We start from the raw sequence: 6,581 nt of genomic DNA on the forward strand, positions 1-6,581 counted from the left end.
CCAGAAATGGCTAAAAAAATTTCAAATATTTATTCACTAATGTTTCTTATCTGCCATTATTAATGCATACAAGAACTGCCTCTACAAATTAGCACTGACTTCAGTATGTCTACCATCCCCAACAAAATTGTACTCCAACAAAATACCTCTGAACTCCTCTCTTGACATCAGATATTTTCACCCAAAAATTAATTCACCTCTAATTGATTTCTCCTCCCCTTTTTCTTCACATTTGTCTGTAGTATAGAAAGGCTGTGACAAGCAGAACAAGACAGGTGCTATCTTATTCCATGGGTATTCCACCATGGCATATGAACCACTACCTATCTGTTGCTCTGCTCATAGGAAGTGAGGTTAATTAACTGTCACAGACACACACAAAAATAACACTGTAGGAAGAAAAGACATCCAGCAAAGTCTGAATTACAATCTTATGTTGAAATCCACATGTTGTGCAGTTTCCTGTCATTGTTAAATCATTGAATTCCTATGAACAGGTAACTTAGCGCTGAACATATCCCTGTCTAAGAACCAGATGTTCTCTAGGCCTGAGGTTCTAAACCTACACCATCTTTCAGTCAGTCTTGTACAAGAAATACAGTGAATTTTAATTCAATGAGAAAATTACTAAATGGATTTTCCACAAAGTTTCAAATGTGAGAAGTATGTGTCATTGTTCATTTGGAGAGAAGGACTCCTAAACACCTGCAACTAAAGTCTTCAAAAGAAAGTGCCATGCAGAAATCTAAGCAGAGTGATTTCAGTGTCATCTCTGGGACATCAGCAGTAAAGCAAACTGTGACAATTCAGGTAACTGAAATTTTGCATTAATGTGCCATGATTCCTGTAAATTTCTCCTATGAATAAGAATGCTTTCAGATTAAGAACTGGCAATTTATCTCTACTTGCTGCTCCATTGTGGTTACTTCAGCTACACTCCCACCCCCAGAATCACAACAGGGGGTGACTGCTGGTAACTGATAGCTTCCCTCCCCCCAGATTATTTATTTACAGCAGGGAGTGGGCAGGGAAGAGAGGAAGGAATATAATTGTTAAAACATAGGTTGTACTCAGAAATTGTTGGGTTTTTTTCCCAAGTAATATACATTGGAATCTCAAGTAAATGGGGTGTGTAATTCCTTGTGAAATGGACACAGAGTTGACACAGAAACAAGTACTCTGAAACAGAAACCAGCACATGCATGGAAAAGCATATATGTCTGTTTTGTACTCAGACACACACAGAAACTGAGATTGTTTTTAGCCAGTTAACTTTATGTTTCCCCATAACATCTTACTTTCTATACTTTCAAACTCTTATTTTTAAATTAAGAACATTTTAAAAATTAAAAAACTTTTAAATTTTTTTTAATGACAAAGCCACCGCAGACTTGTGGTAGGCTTCTGGAGTGCAATTACCCAATTCCACAGCACCAGTCCCTTTTCTTTTTGGATGGCAGTCACAGACTCCAGATGCCAATGTACTGAGGCTAATTTTTTCCATCAGCAACATCTAGCTGTTTGGCAGACAGCTCTAGAATTTTTGCTGGCTGCCTCAGAGCAGTTAAATGGCAGCACTCTCCATGTATTGCCTGGGAAACTGATTTACCTGGGTGGTATTTTAACCAATGTTTTACCTTACCCCTGTATTTTATGCAACGGTTTCCTCCCAATAAACATACCTGTGAATTATCTTCACATTAAATTTCCACAAAGACGTATTTTTATTTGTAGTCAGAGTCCTCTGCTTAAATGTTCTTTCATGATTCACAGGCTCCTGTGGTCACAAATCCAGGGTAGCAGGATTCCTGAACTCCTATGTTGAGGGACAGTGGAAGCCATGCACTTAATCTCCTCAATTCACCAGTCAACCTGAGAGAGACAAAAGCTAAATGGTTTCAGCCCCTGATCCCAATTTCAAGTTGCATTTGTTTGCAGAATGTTCCCCTTCTCAGTGTTACTTCCACTGGACTAAAACATTCCATCTGATTCAAAACTTTTAGAACACACTAACTTCCAAGTGAAAGGCTGTTAAAAATCTTTTTTTTTTTAATTTACTTAACAAATATTGAAAAAAGGTGTGCTTTTTTTTTGTTTTTGTGAGTTTTTTCCTGACCAGAAGCATTCATGGAGTTTTTTATGAATTCACAAGAAAAATTATATGCCTGTTATCTTAATTTCTTTTCCATAACATGTCATGAACTTCATATTATACCATACAGATCATACACAAATAAATATTGGTGCTAGGCTCACATGTATTTCTAAAACCACATAAATGTATATATAAACATAATGCATGCTATCAGGTGCCCAGCTTGAAAATACAGTTTACTGGAAAATATATAATGCCTAAGCTGAGTGGCACAAAACTGGACCTCAGTAAAGGTGAGTAGAGGGCACAGTTCCAGCTGGGAGAAGGGCAAGACTGAAAGGAGAATTGAGGCTCGTGGTGCCCATGTGGTACTGGATCAATGGGACAGACCTGCACCTGGGGATGCTCAGGCTAAGCATCAAGATAAAGGTTTTTATGACATACCTAAATGTCACCCAAACTTGTCTGTGCAGGAGTGAGATACTCAAGATCAGACCCAGGAAGTGCCTGCTGGAAAAGGTTTGGGTTTAGCTGATGATCCAGTATGAAAGGGAAGAGCATCTGGGTGGTCCATGAGCCCACACCTCCACCACAGCTCTGTGAGCCTGTGACTCCAGGCTTGCTCTCCTGACTGTCCTCACCTCTTTCTTTCACCAGTTTGGCTCCCTTACAAATGAGAGGTGACAGGCCATTGCTTACATCCCCTGCAATCAAACCATCCGGCACTTTCCAGGGAATGATGAACTGTAGTCTCTCCTCAAAGGAAGCCAACAATCTGCTGCTGTTCAGCTCAATGCTGGATGTCTTTCTGTGAGCTGTGTCAGAGTGATTAAGCCTTCTGCTGGTTTGTCTATTAAACCTTTGCATTTTAATTAGGGGGCTGGGAGAAGGACTGTTTTCTTTGGAAGAGGAAGGATGTTATTTTCATTTTTTCCCTCTGGTTTTCCTTCCTCTTGGGAAAGTTCCCCCGTGGAGCTTAAGTGTGGATAATTTGCTGTCTGCATCAGGAAAAGCATCGTGCAGAGCGGATATTCCAGTGGGGAAAGTGACCCTTGGCTGCAGGACACATGGGTCAGAGCAGGCAGGCATCCATGGAGTGGTGGGCAGCTGCTCTCCCCACTGCTCATGATGGCAAGTGCTTGCCCTTTTCACTGCCTGTGCACTGCTCCAAGCAAAAAGAAGTCTCCTACCTGTCCCTCTAGGAACAGGGACTTTGTGCATCTGTGCTGTGTGGTTGCAGAAAATGTCACGTTTAAGCACCAGTGACCTGATGCTCATATACACTCAGAGCCCTCCACAACTTTCCATCACTGCAGGGTCGGCTTTACAGATTGTGATGGGCTCCCTCCACGTGAGAAACAGGTTCTTCTTCACAGCACTGTTCCTTCTGTGCATCTTTTTCTGCAATCCCAGCTGGTTTCAGTGCTGTCAGAGCCTTCACAAGAGCTGTGTCTGCCTCCCCTGGAGCTGACAACAAGCCATATGAATGACCACAAGAACATTTTGTCTCATTCCTCTGCCTGGAGCCTTTCTCCTCTCCACCCCAAGCCACAGACTTACCCAGAGCTGGGGAATGGAGATGAAGAATTAAACCACATTTTGCTCTCTGCCTGAAAAAAACATAGCAAGCGTCACATTTTGCAGAAATGTAGTAAACAATCAATTTTTTGTAGGACTGGATGCTTCAAAATGACAAGAAATACCTCTTGAGCTTTCTCTGAAGTTACATTTCATATCCATTACTGACATAGTTATTTACAATATCCATCTTTTCACCAACATACCATACTAGGAAATAAGATAATTACTGGAACTAACTGTAATTTCTACTTTAAGTTTGTGGAGGACTGGTTCTCTTTTTTAGATGAATTGAAAAGTCTTCCTCTTGCCTTCACCAGGGATTCAGTTTTAGTGCGCTGCACTGTGCCCAAGTTGTGGCAAACCACCTGCAGGCTGATGTGTCCTTGCTGGAGCTGGAGCCCCTGGGAGGTCCAGGACAGTTGCTCCATCCATTTATCAGTTTCACAAGGAGCCTGCCAATAGCTTTAGGCACCTACGTGCCCCTGTAAATCTGACACCACTGCCAAATATGACTTCTCCTTGTGGTGTGAAAAATGTATAATTTTTTTTTTCCTTAACCACAGAACTTAAGAAGCCTCATCCCCATGCCAAATGTGATATTGCAAAATTCTGAGGAGCTATATATAACTTGCAGCCTGACCTCCAGATCTGCTTAGCAATCTCAATTTCCATGTAACTCAGCTGGGTCACCTCATTCTTCAGTGTCCTTGGCTAGGTCACATTGTCTTACAGAAGACAAATTTACAGATGGAGGCCCAAGGGTAAATTTCATAGGGTATAAAATCAAGATGAACCTCTGGTGGCCTAAAGAGGTCGTGGTTAGATGTCAGCTGTTACCTTGTGCTGGTATTCTTGGGTTACACAGAAATGTAAATTCCACACACATGCTCTGTTGACACTGCTGTTTGTCCCATGAAGTGTTTCTCCTTGGACAAGTCGGATCCCAGGACATATATCCCACTGCTATGTTATCACTGACTGCTGCCACGTGGAAGATAAAACTTGCTACTCCCCCTGCCTTGCTGTCAGCCCTTTCTCCCCCAGCAGCTTGTCAAACACTGTTTGCAGATTACACAGCTCTCACCTACCCAGCAGCCTGCCTGCCTCCTGTGATTCCCCACGCTCACAGCTGCCAGCCACAGGGAGGACTGAGCGCCATTCACCCCCTGATGCAGCCAACCACTCTCCCATCCTGGAGCCCATTGGTGGGCCACTGGGAATAGGAATATCCAGCATTTATGGTGAGCAGCAACACTGACATTGCAATGGTGCTGTGTAATTTTCAAACCTGAGGCTGCGGCTTCTCGTGTCCTTAGCCAGGAACAATTTGACAGCTGCCTTCATATCAGCTGGGCTCCAGCTCTGCAAGGCTTCACCCTTCCAAGAGCAGCAGCAGGGAAAAGGAAATACAAAGAAATCAGAAAGGTGTGACAGGTGGAGGGCTGTGCTCAAGTGTGGCAGTGCCTCATCCTTCATTTTTACTGCATTGTCTGTTACAGATGTCTGTAGGCTGTGGCTTCCCAGTCTCCTGTAAGATCAGGCTCTGAACAGGAGACGCTAGATGAAGGTCTTCAGGAAGAGAAATCAATTACCATGATAGATGGGTTGTAGCAGTTGGAGGTGAGGAAAAGAAAAAGAGCCAATGAGCTCTCCTACAGCACACAGCAATGTAAAGCAGCTGTAGTTCCCCTTCAGGAGGCATTTCCAGCCACCTGAAGTAGCCACAGCCAGCAGAGCAAATGCCCACCACCAGCCATGTGTGCTACCAGCAGCAGCTCCTGCCGACTCAGAGGCTTCTGAAAATACAGCCTTGAAGAGATCCTACTGGTATTTGTGTTCTTGTATGGCTCAGTGCTTAGAAAGTAGTCATCCTTCAGCAAGGAGAAGAGGTGGTGAACAAAAGATTTTCTCCTTTGATAAATCTGTTCACTCATTTTTTTTTTTCATTAGTTTTTGAATGAAAGTGGGTAAAATTTTAAAAATAATGGCACTGAGTGCATCGCATCTTAGGTGTTCACATGAGAGGCTCTGACAATGTCTGGTCTTCAGAAGGCATCAAGAAGTAATCTTCTGAAAATGAATCTTTTCTAAAGTTATTTTACATAGGTATCCAAGAAAAAAGTTATTTTACATAGGTAAAAAGTTACATAGTTATTTTACATAGGAAAAATGCTATTTTACATAGGTACATGTTGTTTTTAAAAACTCTTTCTAAAAACTAGGAATCATTCCACTATAATTTTGATGTAGCAATAATTAATCAATCAATCAAATTCTGTTGGAATATTTGTACATATAGTCATATATGAGATCTTTATTTTCTCATCTCATTATATTAATATTCAATTGCTTAGTTACTGTTTTAGGCATAGAATAGATTGGTTTTATACTAACCCACCTGCTTATCTCCTCTACTTTCTGCCCAACAGAAGATCTAAAACACAGCACTTTTTTAATATCAAGAAAAATGCTATATCTGACTTGCTTTTTCAATGAGAAAAACAGGCCCTGCCAGATATGAATAGTGGCCATGTGTTATACAGTGCTGCTTGTTTAATTTGCAATCATACACAAACTTAGCAGTAAACAACCTCTGCAAATAATGGGCAATTGATGGAGAGCATTTTTTACTTGGGACAACAAACATGAAAGTCAAGATGAATCCATTGCTTCAGTTTTACAGACAATGTGAATTAGAAGCAGGCTGTATACATTCTGTTTTAACTTAGAGAATAAAAGGTTCTCATTGTCTAAAAAACTAGATTAATTTTTAATAAAATTCAGAAGTTATTTTACTTCCTCCTAGTGGTTCTTCCAAAAATTTCATAAGCAGGGATAGCTGTGGTAAATATGGTAAATTAATTTTATAACTTAGATGTGAGACAGCAAATAACTGCCTTGGTAT

The sequence above is a fragment of the Molothrus aeneus genome, chromosome 4, assembly GCF_037042795.1.
Source record: "Molothrus aeneus isolate 106 chromosome 4, BPBGC_Maene_1.0, whole genome shotgun sequence".
Taxonomy (NCBI): Eukaryota; Metazoa; Chordata; class Aves; order Passeriformes; family Icteridae; genus Molothrus; species Molothrus aeneus.